This window comes from Excalfactoria chinensis, chromosome 3, assembly GCF_039878825.1.
Source record: "Excalfactoria chinensis isolate bCotChi1 chromosome 3, bCotChi1.hap2, whole genome shotgun sequence".
NCBI lineage: Eukaryota > Metazoa > Chordata > Aves > Galliformes > Phasianidae > Excalfactoria > Excalfactoria chinensis.
In genome coordinates, this window is record NC_092827.1 from 74,525,152 (window position 1) to 74,538,029 (window position 12,878).

The 12,878-nt window shown below is 41.6% G+C and overlaps 1 protein-coding gene across 1 annotated transcript in view; it reads left to right on the plus strand.

Moving 5' to 3' along the window:
- CRIM1 (cysteine rich transmembrane BMP regulator 1) overlaps positions 1 to 12,878 on the plus strand; it is a 160,095-nt gene that overhangs the window by 732 nt on the left and 146,485 nt on the right. The gene's annotated exons all lie outside the window — the stretch shown is intronic.

Below are 12,878 nucleotides of genomic sequence, written 5' to 3' on the forward strand. Positions count from 1 at the left end.
GGTAACGCAGCCGGATCGGAGGGCTGCAGCGGGGCGGCGTGCGGAGCTGCCCGCGTCGCTTTGCATGCTGTTGTGATTTGCCGTGTTCTACCCGCCCCGGTCTACTGCGAGAGCGTCTTCCGAGCCGTTCCGCTTAGGAGGGAGAGTATTTGAAAGTTCACCCTTAGTTTTGGTAGCTTGCAGTAACGTCAGGCTGCTCCAATTTCGTTTTCTGTTTAGTAGCTTGCTGGCTTGTTAGTAGTTTATGTCAAGCCAGCCAGCTGTTGGTACCCCTCTAGAATTCCTTGATAGGAGAGGACCCGGGGACAGCTTGCCAGCCTGAGATCAGGGGAGGTCAACATTGCACACATGATGTCTGTTCCGGATTCCTTCTTCTTAAGGAAACACAAAGGCTGATCATCTGTTGTAAAGTTTTTCCTTCCTGTTCCTGTCATTTAATATCTGCCTGCCTGTCTGCCCACACACGCTCGCTGTACGATAAGGCATGTCTGTGTTTTGCACATCAGGAGCAAACCTCATGGCAGGACAACTCGCAGCCGCTCCAGCTGTGTGCCTGCTGCTTATGAAGTGATGAACTAGTGTGAAGTGCGAAAGATCTGCTCGCAGCTCCTCTTCAAATGTTGAATCTATCGGGATCTCTTAAGAGTTCTTTCACCTATCATTTCCCACAAGGCTGAAGAGAAGCATTTCAACCTCTCTTGTCTTGCTGTGTCCCTCCAACTTGCTTTTCCCCCAGGCTGAGGGGAAACATGGCGCTGTATAGAGCTTACAAATAAGCAGTAGTTTGGAATATGTAGAAATGTATGTGAGACTTTGAGTGTGAGCTTCGACAATTCTGGAAAATAAGAACGGGGCTTGCTGCTCTTGACGGGTAGAGGGCAGTAGAAAGTCCAGAAAGCTGTCGCAGACAGTGTCCAAAACCTGGCCTTTAAAATGATACACTGTTTTGAGACAACTAAAACCGATCTTTCTTGGTGGGCAGTGACCTTGCTTCTGGCAGAGGTTTTTATTTGCAGCTCCATTCGTCTTGCTTAGAGGTGAACTGTAGACCACAGCAAGCCAGGGTGTCCTGTGTGTTGTTGCTTGCAACAGAAGCAGCTGCAGGGCTGAAAACCCTGTTAAAGAATTAAAAATGCTTTTGTACTACTTTGAACACCTTCGTTGAACCCACGAGGTTAAATTTGTCTGTTGCTGCAGTCTCTCTGTTTTTTTCTTTAGCTTGTATTGGAAAAGTTGTTTTTAAATAGATAGGTAGGTCTTTTGAAGTACTTACTTTGAATGGATTTTTGGTTTTGCATGTTGTTTAAGTAACTTCTTGGCTTGAACTGCTGCCCTCTTGGTTAAAAGATCTGAAAGTCTCCAGTCTTTAGACGTCTCGATGTTCTAGCTCCCTTACTGTATCGGAGTATGGACGTCTCTGGCAGTTTAGGAGTATTTCATTCCTCTGAAGTGATGCAATCTGTACGTTGCTGTAGTTCAACTCGTAACACGTCCCATCTACTGTTGAAAATAGTATGAAGTATTTGTTGGCAAGGTTGCATTTCAATTAGTGTTGTGGTTAGAAACTAGTTCCAGCTGTCCCTATAGGAATAGTTGGGGAGATAAGCTATCTATTTAATTTTCATTCTCGTAAATGAAAAGCAACTGAGCTGAACTGTCAGCCTAATAAATAGTACTGGAATACCTATTAGGGAATTATCAGGAAACTGCCTCATTCTAAGCAGCAAAAGCAAATTCATTGTTTCTTACAGCATGTACTGTGTCTGAGTGCTGGCAGCAAGGAAAAAAACAAAAACCAGGACTTAATGTGCTGCCTCTGGTCTCTGAAATAAAGTTGATTAGCTCTGTGTTTTTAATTGGTGTGACTGAAACTGTTGGGCAGTTTACCAGCACTCATGAAATGGACTGGGCTTGTATACCTGATGAATCAGTAGCACTGAGCGATGGTTTTCATTTATCTGCTAACAGAACAAAGACTGTTTCCTTCCAATACTGTCTATTGGGAGTGAAAGCCCTATGCCAGCTACTCTAGTTCAGGCAGAGGGAAATGGAGCTGACTTACAGAACCGTGTGAATAGAAATTGATGTATTTACTCTCTTTCCTGTCTCTAGCCTTCTTTCACTGCAATTTTTTACACTGAAATGACCCCTACTGGTTATAGTTATAAGCTTTTTTTATTAATATTTTGAGTCATGAATGGGATGCTTTGGCTTAGTTCAGGGTATCAACATGTAATTGATTGGAAAAACTCTGAGCTGTAATTACACCAGGAAAGAATACTTGCCTACTAATTTGATGTTAGTATTCCATAAAAACGTTGTAAGAACACGCAGCATGAGTGAGCTCTGTGACACCTGATGGAAGAGTTTCATGGAATCTGTCACTAATGGCTGTTGTTTTCGTTAAGCTGACGCTTACTGATGAAATCTGTTGTTAATTCTTAAGTTCTTTTCTTTACCCTTCTAAGTGCTGAGGAAAGTGCTCAGTCATCTCACCGCATTAACTGTGCAGGTCTTTGTGCAGTTCTATGGTTCAGACCGTGGCATTGTTGTGGTGTCTGTAAATGCCTTTCCTGCATTTATTATACATTCCTGTAGTTGGGTTCTTGATGAAGAATAATTCTTAGGTCAGCTTCTGCAGATATGGCTGAGTACTTCTGAAGGGTGACCTTGAGAGGCTTCGAACACCTCCAGCCTCTGTTGACTTTCCAGGAGAGCTGTTGGGTTGGTTTGTTGAGGTGTCAACAGCACAGAGCTGGCTGAAAGCCAAACCTCTTGGCATCAAGAAACTGAGCTTTGAGCAGGGACTACTCTGTGTTTGAGCGAAGACCTGGAGGCACCTCCAAATTAGGCAAGAGCTCTCCAGAAACACATTAGCCTTGGCTTCTGCGTTAACCAGGCTTTGCAGAGCTCTGTCTTTCTGGGCTATGGGAAGACCTTGGGAAAAGCTCTGGTCTAAGGGTTCAGTTATTCTGTGAAGGCATTTCTTGTGATGACTTTTCTTGTCTCTGTTTTCACGCTTCTTCAGTTTCTGGTGCTCTTGGACGTAAAGGCCTTGATTGCTCTGCTAAACTATTCTAAAGCATAACAGAAGCGTATGAAATAACACTGAAAATGAGCTGGAATTAGTTGATTTTTAACTGTTTAATACAAGCTGGACTACTTTTAATGACACATTTGAAAAGTTAGCGAGACTGCTAGTTTTACTCTATACTTCAGTTCCTTTAAGAATATGCTTCCATATTAGATATCCTTATACAGGTTTGTTTTTTATTAAACAATCTTCAAACTTGCTAGATAGGTTGGCCAGATCTACCGAAATGATTACTTGTAATTTTTGTACCCCTAGGCATGTTTGCTTTTTCAAGTACCCTCTAGCTGATTCAAGAACACTCACTTAGTTTAACTTCTTGCGTAGTATTTAGTCAACCTGAATGTCATTTGACTGACAGGTAAATTTTAATAGTTACTCCATCAATATGTTACAAAAAATGTCTGCCTTTTCCCATCCTTTCTTTGCACTGCCCCCACAAGTATCCTTAATCTCAATGAATAAAGTTTAGAGCATCATGCAGAAAGGACCACGTGTTTCTGTTTTAATAGTTTAAATACTTTCCAGAAGTGACCTATTGAATGTCTCATGACTTGCAAACTCCTTTACTTGAGAATTCATTTAATCCACAGGGAATATAAACATGGAAACTGTGAATACAGAATCTTGCCCAAGATGTTATGTGACAGATGTTCTATATAGCCTTACAGAATTACACTTTAACTCTTCCTTGTATATGAACATAACTTGGAAAATGACTGATGCTGACATAGAAAGCCTGTGTGTATGGAAAAACCAATATAAACTAAGATGTAAAGATAACTTTGTATAAAGGCTATCTAGATTAAATTCCACAGAATCATACAGATTATTAAAAGGTGGTCCCTGAGGGAATTATTTAAGCAAACTAGTTTTGCCATGTTTGGAGGATGCAAGCCTTCATGTGTGAAGATGAATGGAAGAAGCAGTTCACACCTTTGCCAGAGGCAAAATTCATTCTCCAGCAGCTTTCACTGGTTGTTCTAGGTACTTCTGTGTCTGCAGATTGTGTTAATGCCATGTAGGTCATAAGAGTGTAGGTCTTAAAGCCAGAAAACAAGCAGAAGAGAGTGTAGCTGGGGACAGGAAGAAGGGCACTGGCTTGCTGGGATTCCCAGGTGGTGACTAACTTTATATTATTTATATATAAACTTTATACTTTGTATAGCTGCTTGCATTGGTACTGATATTCTCCTTGCAACAAAGTAAACATAGAGGTTGTACTACAGCATATGCAATCTCCTCGCTCCAGGTTTTTGTTTTTGTTTAGTCTGTTTGTTTCTCATTCCAGAGAGACTGTTCCTCAGAGTGGCTGAGGTTGGAGGGGACCTCTGGACTCCCCCAACCCCAGCTCCAGTGGGGCCACTCAGAGCAGGCTGTCTAGGACCATGTCCCAGAAGCTTTTGAAGATCTCCATGGGTAAAAGCTCCTGCTGTGTTCCAGTTTGTGTCTATTGCTTCATGTCCTGTCACTGGGTACCACTGAAAAGAGTCTGGCTTTGACCTCTTTGTACCCTCTAGGGATTTCTGTACATTGATGAGATACCTTCCAAGCCTTTTCCAGAGGAAGCAGTCCCAACTCTCTTATCTTGCCTTCATTGGAGAGATACTCTAGTCTTCTTGTCATCTGTGTGGCCCTTCACTGGGCTCTGTCTCATGTGTCCATGTCTCTCTTGCAGTGGGCAGCCCAGACCTGGTCACAGAATATCAGGTGTGGTCTCACCAGTGCTGAGCAGAGGAGAAGGTTCACCTTCCTTGTCTTGCTGACAACCCTTCTTCAGTGAGGCCCAGGACACCATCACCCTTAGCAGCAGGGATATGCTGCTGGCTTGTGGTCAAATTGGTGTCTGGATAATTGTCCTGATGGTGTTACATGTGCTAGCACAGAATGTGCTGCTTTGATACTGGAAAGAGCCAGTCTTATGTCTATCTCTAAGTTGGTATTCATAAAAGCCTTTATGGTGCTAACTCTAAATCCAGGCAATTTTTGTAGCTCTTGCAAAAGGTTCTGTAATTCTGCTATCCTGTGATTCTGTGTTAATGTCTGGGGGCAAAAGTGACAAGAGTTTTGGAATAACAGCTTTCTCCTAATAGTGCAGGTTCTTCTGAATACAACCAGCTTTATTCATGGCACTGTTCCAGAATTTATCTTAGAGATTTTTTTTTTTTTTCTACTGTTGTCCGTTCTGCTTCTGATGAGCAGTGTCAGCAAACTGCCCGTCAGCTGCTTGTTTGTGATGGAGTTACAACATGTGGCTGTACATGCTGGCTTCTGAATTACATGGGCACAGTGTGCAATCTGGAAATGCATTGGAACCTCAGCCTCCTTTGGAAAACAGACACAAAGGCTTGGCCCTTTCCTCTGGCTTTTTCCAGGTTTTAGGGGTTGTTGTTGTTTTGTCTTTAGTTTTTTAGAGCTGAAGGAAAAATCTGCTAGGGCAGCTGAAATGCTGCTGTCCATGCTCATTCTAATCAGCAGAGTACTGGCAGAGGATCTGTCTGACAGATTAAGTCCTGCTACACTGCATAATGTTTTCAGTCAATTATTTACAAACAAAATGTGGTGCTGGTCACAAGATTAAAAACAACGTATTTGCAAGTATCTATTTCAGGTTCTTAAATGTCTAGGGGTCAGGTCTCACATCTTGAATTCTGTTGTTTCAATCCATCTTTTGGGCAGAAGCTATTGGAAATATACTTCAGTCTTGTTGGAAGAACCCCAGCAGTGAAACTTTAGAGGTTTTATTTTGTTTGTGTGGGTTTTTTCTTTGGTTTGTTTGTTGTTGTTGTTTATTCTAAAGTAGAGGGAACCTGGAGGACTGAAATACAGTAGGCAAGGGAATACTTTGGCTATTAAAATAGCTGGCCAAGTCATGTGCATTGCTTTGCACTTCCATTTATTTCTTTACTTCCCTTGTTGCTTCTGTGGGGTTTCTGATAATGGAGTGGAAAGCTGGTTTGTGTAAATACTTTCAGCATTCTTTAGTGTGAAATAACTGCCTTGAGACACGTGGGGAGCTGCTGTGGTGAAAATCTTTCATGTTATTGGCAATGTAATTGCTTGAGATAGAAGTTCTAGTTTGAACAGGATGAAGCAGGAGCTCAGATTTAAGACAAGCCTTATAAGTATGGTTTTCCTAAACTATCTAAGTGTTATGGTACAGCTTCTCTAGCCTTAGCTAGAAGTTTTATCAGGAACCTTATAAAGCCCTTTGCTGCTTACATGCATTCTGCAGGAAGATTTGATCTTGAATAGCAGACTCTTCTAAAAGGTGGAAAATCTGCTTTATCATAAAACTATTAGTGTGACTTACCACAGAACACGCTGCCGGCTCTGGTCCCTGACTCAGGATTTCATTGAAGGAATAAGTTGTGAGGTGGGAGAGGATTGCCGCCAGTACATAAGCACAAATTCACTTCAAGGCTAGCCTTTCCCTCTGCTGCTTTTCAAGGTCTGGGGCTGGGTTTCAAGCATTCTTTAGTGGTGATTAGTCATTTCTATTGTTCAGCTCCTCCAAAACATGAATTTCCTTTCCATCATTCTCTTTTCCTGTTCAAAGTGAAGCCAAAGCCTACTGGCAAGAAGTATTTCCTTTTTTTTTTTTTTTTTTTTTTTTTTTTTTTTTTTTTTTCTTTTTTTTTTTTTTAATTTTGGAAAAATCTGTAGAATGTTTTCAGAGTCTCATACCATCTTAATGAATACCACTTATTGTAAATACTTCTGTGTGAAATAGTGCAGTGGAGCGATGGGGAATCGGAGCTTGGGTCTGGTTTGATAGAAGAGCTTTTGGCAAGTTTTCCCTCCCTTTCCAGGGGACAGAGCCTCAGGAAGCAACTTCAAGTGACTTCTCTGCCACTTGAAATCCATTCTCTCTCCCCTTTCAAACGCAGTATTTTATAGGATTCTATTAGATCTCATTTGAGACTTCCATTTTCAGGCTGCCAACTGAGGTTGTCTTTGATCTTTCTTTATATGTCTTAAGAACCGACCTGCCATGCTTTAAAAAGCCTGAAATAGTTGAGTAACATGCTACAGTTAAACATAAATGAGGGGAAATGATTCAGTATGTTTCCTGCACTTAAGGATTATTGTGGACACAATGCTTATGTATTTGTATTCAATAGTGCTACATTAGTGGCTATTCCAGTGTGTGACTTGCAGTTTTGAGGTCATGCAGTACCTATGTAAAGCATGAAGGAGATTAGTATATAGGTTTTTGGTTTTTTAAAAGCTGACATTCAATAGATGCCCAAACAAGAAGAGAACACAAAAAGAATGAAAGAGAAGATTTGTGTCAGGCCAAAGTAATTGAATCTTGAAGGATGGAGGGGATGGACAGCAAACGCAATCAAGCAGTGGAGAAGTCTTTTAAAGAGTCTTTCCTTATATTTCTAATTGCAGTAGTTTTGAGATCTTTGTCATGTGGGGTAATCAGTGCTGCTATATTGAGATAGTGTGTAATTCAGAAATAATGCTCCAAGTTGGTTTTTAGTGGTTGCATGCTTCTGGAGGCAAATGTATTAAACTGAGCAGTGTATTCCAATTGTAAGCCCTGCATCTCTATCACACTCCCTGATTACTCATCGGATTTGTCTGATTACAACTTCCAGTCCTTAAAAGAGAAAAAGTCACTGTATTTGTGCACACTTATTTGTGAGCAAATCTGTATTCTGCAAACAGCTGCAGCAATGTGTTGATGTGAGTGCCTGTATGTAGGATTTGGCATGGGAGAAGTTGTGGAATGCTGCTTACTTGAGGCATATTTCTTGGGTTGTTTCCCAGACTGGACCTGTTGTTTAAGGACCTCTTACTCAACTTGTTAATGCTTTAATCCTCTTCCCTACTTTAGAAGCATGCTAAGACAGGACTAGGTAGTTCGGTAACGTAGGGCTGTACTTGGATTGTTTGCAAGCTGAAAATATTTGCTTTGCAGAAAGCAAATCATTATGTGAATGATAGAAGAAAATGAAAAAGGTTTGGAATGAATATGATCCTTCCCCTCCCATGTCTTCCTTATGTTATGAGTGCACACTTGGAAGAATTCAGAAAGCTTTATGTCCAAGGTTTACTCTGGTCTGAGTAAATGCAGAACTATTTTAATGTCTGAAAACAGAGCTTGCCCAATTGAGTTGGAAAGAATGAAGAGCTGTATGTAGATATAAATGATCTGAAAGAGTGACTTTTATGCTATTGTTAGCAGGTTGCTTTGAGCCTTTGAACTGCTTCTAGGCACGAGTGTGAAAGACAGTTGAGTGGCTGTACAACAACAGACCAGTGTAAACTCAGGACTGCTAAAAATGAGTGGTCTTTTCCTTCTCTTGCTTCTACCTGACCATGCCAGCACAATGAGGTGGTGGAAATTGCAGCTAAACTCAGATCAGTTGGGATGAAAAACAACCATTTAATTTTGGGCTGCTTTTCAGCTGGACTGTTTCTAAAAGCTCAAGAATGTTAAAATCTAAATATATTTGTGTGTGTGTCCCAAAGTGAGTTAGTAGATATACATACTGTGCTTTGAGGGGCTCTAATTTTTTTATTTGGTTTTTGTCAGTTCTGCTTGTGACTTAAACCAAATGGAGATGTATTCAGAAATGGTTGTATATCAGTTCACTTTTTTTGTTGTTGTTCATATTATCCACGTTTCTTAGAAGTATGCATTAAAGAGCTTTTGCATGAAAAGAAAACCACAGAGGCACTTGAACAGAGCACACAGGAAAATGTGTGCTGCACACTGCTGCTGGGTTGTCCCAGGCTTCAGACCAATGTACCAGTTTATTTTTTGGAGTGGTCCACAGGCCGTTATGACTTTGGGAATAGTAGGAGTGAGTGTTCATGGTTCACAGGTACTAAACTTTGTTCGAGATGTGGTTTTGTATCACTTGTGTATGGGAGATTGGTAATCACAGCCTGAACCTCTGATTAATCAGCTGAGGCAAGTGTGGGGTCAGCTGTGGGAGCACAGGTGAGAGTGATGTAGCTGTGCTCCCGGAAGGGGTAGAGCTCGACTCCATCCCCTCTGAGACCTCATTTAAGGGCTGTCTCCCACTGAAGCAGTATCTCTTGGAGATTGCTCACCAGTGAGGACTGCCCCAGCTTCTTCAGCCAAGGCACCACCACTGGTGAGTTTTCCTTTACTCTTACCTTCTGTACTTCTGCTGCCATCTGTATATTAACAACCAATACACACTTGAAATGCTGCTGACCTGTAAAGGAGCAAGCATGATGCGATGGACTGCCATGTGTGTGCACCATACAGAGCATTAAATGCTTTTACTTCAAGTAACTAATGTTTCAAATCAAAGTAAGACACTGGATTTGGGTCTTCTAGCTCATGCAAGTGCTTTCAGGTGATGATATGATTTATTTCAAGGAATTTTGTTCTGTCTACACTGCTGTGACTTATGAGGATTTATTCTAACTGATAATCAGGGAATCACTTAACAAAACCTTTAATTTGTTTCTGTTCTTGGAAGTACAACATCAACTAGGGATAAGAGTCTTACGCTTGCATAGATTTACTAAACTACAGTAAGCTTTTTTTCTCTTGCACATTTGCTACTGCGTTGATGGAAACCATGTTCCTGAACGGAAATGTGTGAAAAGCAGTCTGCTAAGAGATGCTTAAGCTAACACTGGGTTTATGTTATGCCTGTATGGATGTGACTGTTTAGTATTCACTCGCAGTAATGAAAAATACCTTGGTTCATGAGTAATTACGTCAGATGTTGCCTGCACATATTCCTCAGGGATTTCTTTTCTATTCTTTTAAAGACTGTTGAGCTCATTTTTGAGGGGTGTGGTATTGATGACTTAAGTACACCTAGTACTGGGCCAAGCACTCTGTGTGTATGCTTTTCTGCCTTCATCTGAAAATCCATGAGAGTTGGCAGATATCAAACATCTGTAGTGGAAATCGGATAATACTGTGGATAGTTCCAGGGTTTCTGATACATCTGCATCAAAATGGTCATTTGTGAGTAGGGCACTGCTCTGTTTTTACACTCCACTCACACAGGTGAGTTCCTTCTCACCTAGGGCAAGCAGCTGTTGTGTAACAGGGACTCTGCAGCTTGCAGCTTCTGTTCTTTGAAAAATTCATTGCTGAAATGCCATAGCATTCACAAATGCTATGAACTGGATTGTTTGAAAAGCAAAAAGTGTGCTGTTATTGTAGTCCCTTTGCCCCATCTGTCTGCATTGAACTGATTTCCAGAGTCTGGTGGGAGAGAGCAGCTTGGAGAGCTGAGCATTAGGGGCCCAGCAGTCATCAGTACAGGTGGCTGTGCCCTTGCGGGGGTCTGGGCTCCTGATCTAGCAATGAGCAGAGGATAAGATCCTGTGCATCAGAGACAGGGAGAATTCAGCAAACAAACAGAGCGATTCTTTTTCTTCAGACCACTAAGAAGTCTGATTTGGATCAAGCTGTGGTCTAATACAGAATTTGGCACACTGAATTTTAAGGTACAGCCATTGCCTCTTTTGTTCTTGTTGTTACGTGGATTACTGCTGTGATTTGTAACATACAAATTGTCCAAGCTGTATTCCGGCTTCTCAAAAACAGGATATATTATTGTTCTCAAAATTCCCAGTGTTTTGTTCTTTTCCCCTGTGCATGCCTGGCCTCATAATCATGCAAGCATCCCAAAAACTACTGAATCTGCATCTTCCCTTGAAAGAATTTCAATAGTTTCTCTCCGTGAACTTCTGTGCTTCCTTTGACTTTTATTGATATGCTTGTCCTGTGGGATGATTGGTCAACTTAATACATTACTTCCTGGAGTTAATGACTCTTCTTCCTTGGCTGTTTTTCTGGAGTAAAACAGCCATGGGATTCCCATGGATGCTCTCTCCTTCATGTCTAAAATTGACTTGGTTGTTTGTTTGGTGCTCTTTGTCAGCGAGGTGTTCTGCTGACTTGTAATAGATAATAAGTAGCTGGTTGTAGAGAGAGAAACATGCTGGTGAGAAGCTGCTGTGATGTGCTCTAGTTCATCTACTGTACTTTATCTGGTTTAAAAAACAAACAAACAAGCCTCTTTGCAGTTTCCAGGTATTGGTTGCGTGGAGGTGTGGGATTTTTTTGGTTGCTTTTTGTTTATTTGTTTTTCCCCAGGCAGACAGGTTAACTGATATTCTGCACATCTCTATGAGCAGAGAGTATTTACACATCAGCTTCAGTGTGTGTATTTGCTGTTGGTTTTTAGGCTTCAGTTCAGTGTCAGGCTGCTGAATGACAAAACAGTTCATGCTTGGCTGCAGTCTGCTGTGCTGAAGGGCAGCTTCTAATGCTCACTCTAAGGCGTAGCTTAAAGGGTGTCTGGGACTAAAAATTGCATAATAGAAATTTATTAACCCCACAAGTCTTCTTAATTTCTTTTTGTCAGTAGAACTGTGTAGGGAGGGGATGCAAGTCAGCTGAGGACATATGTTCCTTCTGAACAATGCATAAATGTAGATAAGAACTAATGCTCTCTGTCAACAGTGCCTGGGTCAGCAGGATTGGCTGATGGCATGGCTAGCACTCAGTGCCTGGCCCAAAAGCAGCTGCTGCACTCTGGAGTCAGCTGAGTGCCCAACCTGGTCAGCACGCCTGCTTGTTTGGGTGAGGGACCCAAACGTGCCTGGGTCTCTGCTTTCCACATGCTCCTGAGGTCAAGGTCTGGTGTGATGTGTTATGAACAGAAACACGGCAGCACAACCATCAATGTCAGTGCACGTGTTGCCTTGCAGCTTGTTCACTTAGACAATGCTGTGTTTGCCCTTTCTTTCATTAAAATAGAGGAGTGCTCTGCAGGGATTCTCTTGTCAGTTTGGATAGGTTATTTTGTCATTTACTTCTCCAAAATAACTCTGTTTCAGAATGAAAAGCTCTAAATCTTGCAAGCAGGGAATGTTTGTTAAAGGCATACTTCAATTCCTATTTTTATTTTATTTTATTTTTTAAACAAACTGGAGCAACAATAGTGCTACAAAGCACTGGAAGATGTTTCAGCTTTTAAAAAGTGTTTCTTAGCAGGATCCCTGTTGAAAACTTGTTTGTTGATAGTGTTTGAAAATAGTTCTAGAATCATAGAATCCTTAGTGTTGGAAGAGACCTCTGAAGGCCACTAGTCCAACTCCCCTGCAATGAACAGGGACACAGCAGCTAGATCAGATTGCCCAGAGCCTGATCCAGTCTTGCCTTGAAAGACTCCAGGCACTAGGCATCAACCACATCTCTTGGCAACCTCTTCCAGTGCCTCATCACCCTTACTGTAAAAGATTTTTATTTTTTTTTTTTCCCCTTATATCTAACCTAAATCTACTCTCTTTGATCTTGAAACCATTTCCCCTTGTTCTGTCACCACAAATCCTGCTAAAGAGTGTTCCCTCATCACTGATCTCCATCCAGGCATTGAGCCATTGACCACCACTCTCTGGACTTTGTCCTGCAACCAGTTCTTTGTCCATCAGTCTGTCTATCAAATCCATCTCTCTCCAACTTGGACAGAAGGATGTGGGGTTCTGTGTCAAAGGCCTTATTAAAGTTGAGATAAATGACCTTAGGGATAAATGACGTTGATGCAGTGACACCATCATAGAAGGCCATGTGGTTGGTTAAGCAAAATGTGCCCTTGATGAAGCCATGTTGGCTCTCCCATATCACCTCCCTGCTTTCCATGTGCCTTAGCATAGCTTTCAGGAGGATTTGCTCCATGATCTCCCCAGGTACTGAGGTGAGACTGATAGGTCGGTAGTTCCCGAGGTCCTTTTTAAATCATTTCAAATATCATTGAGAGTGGCTTGG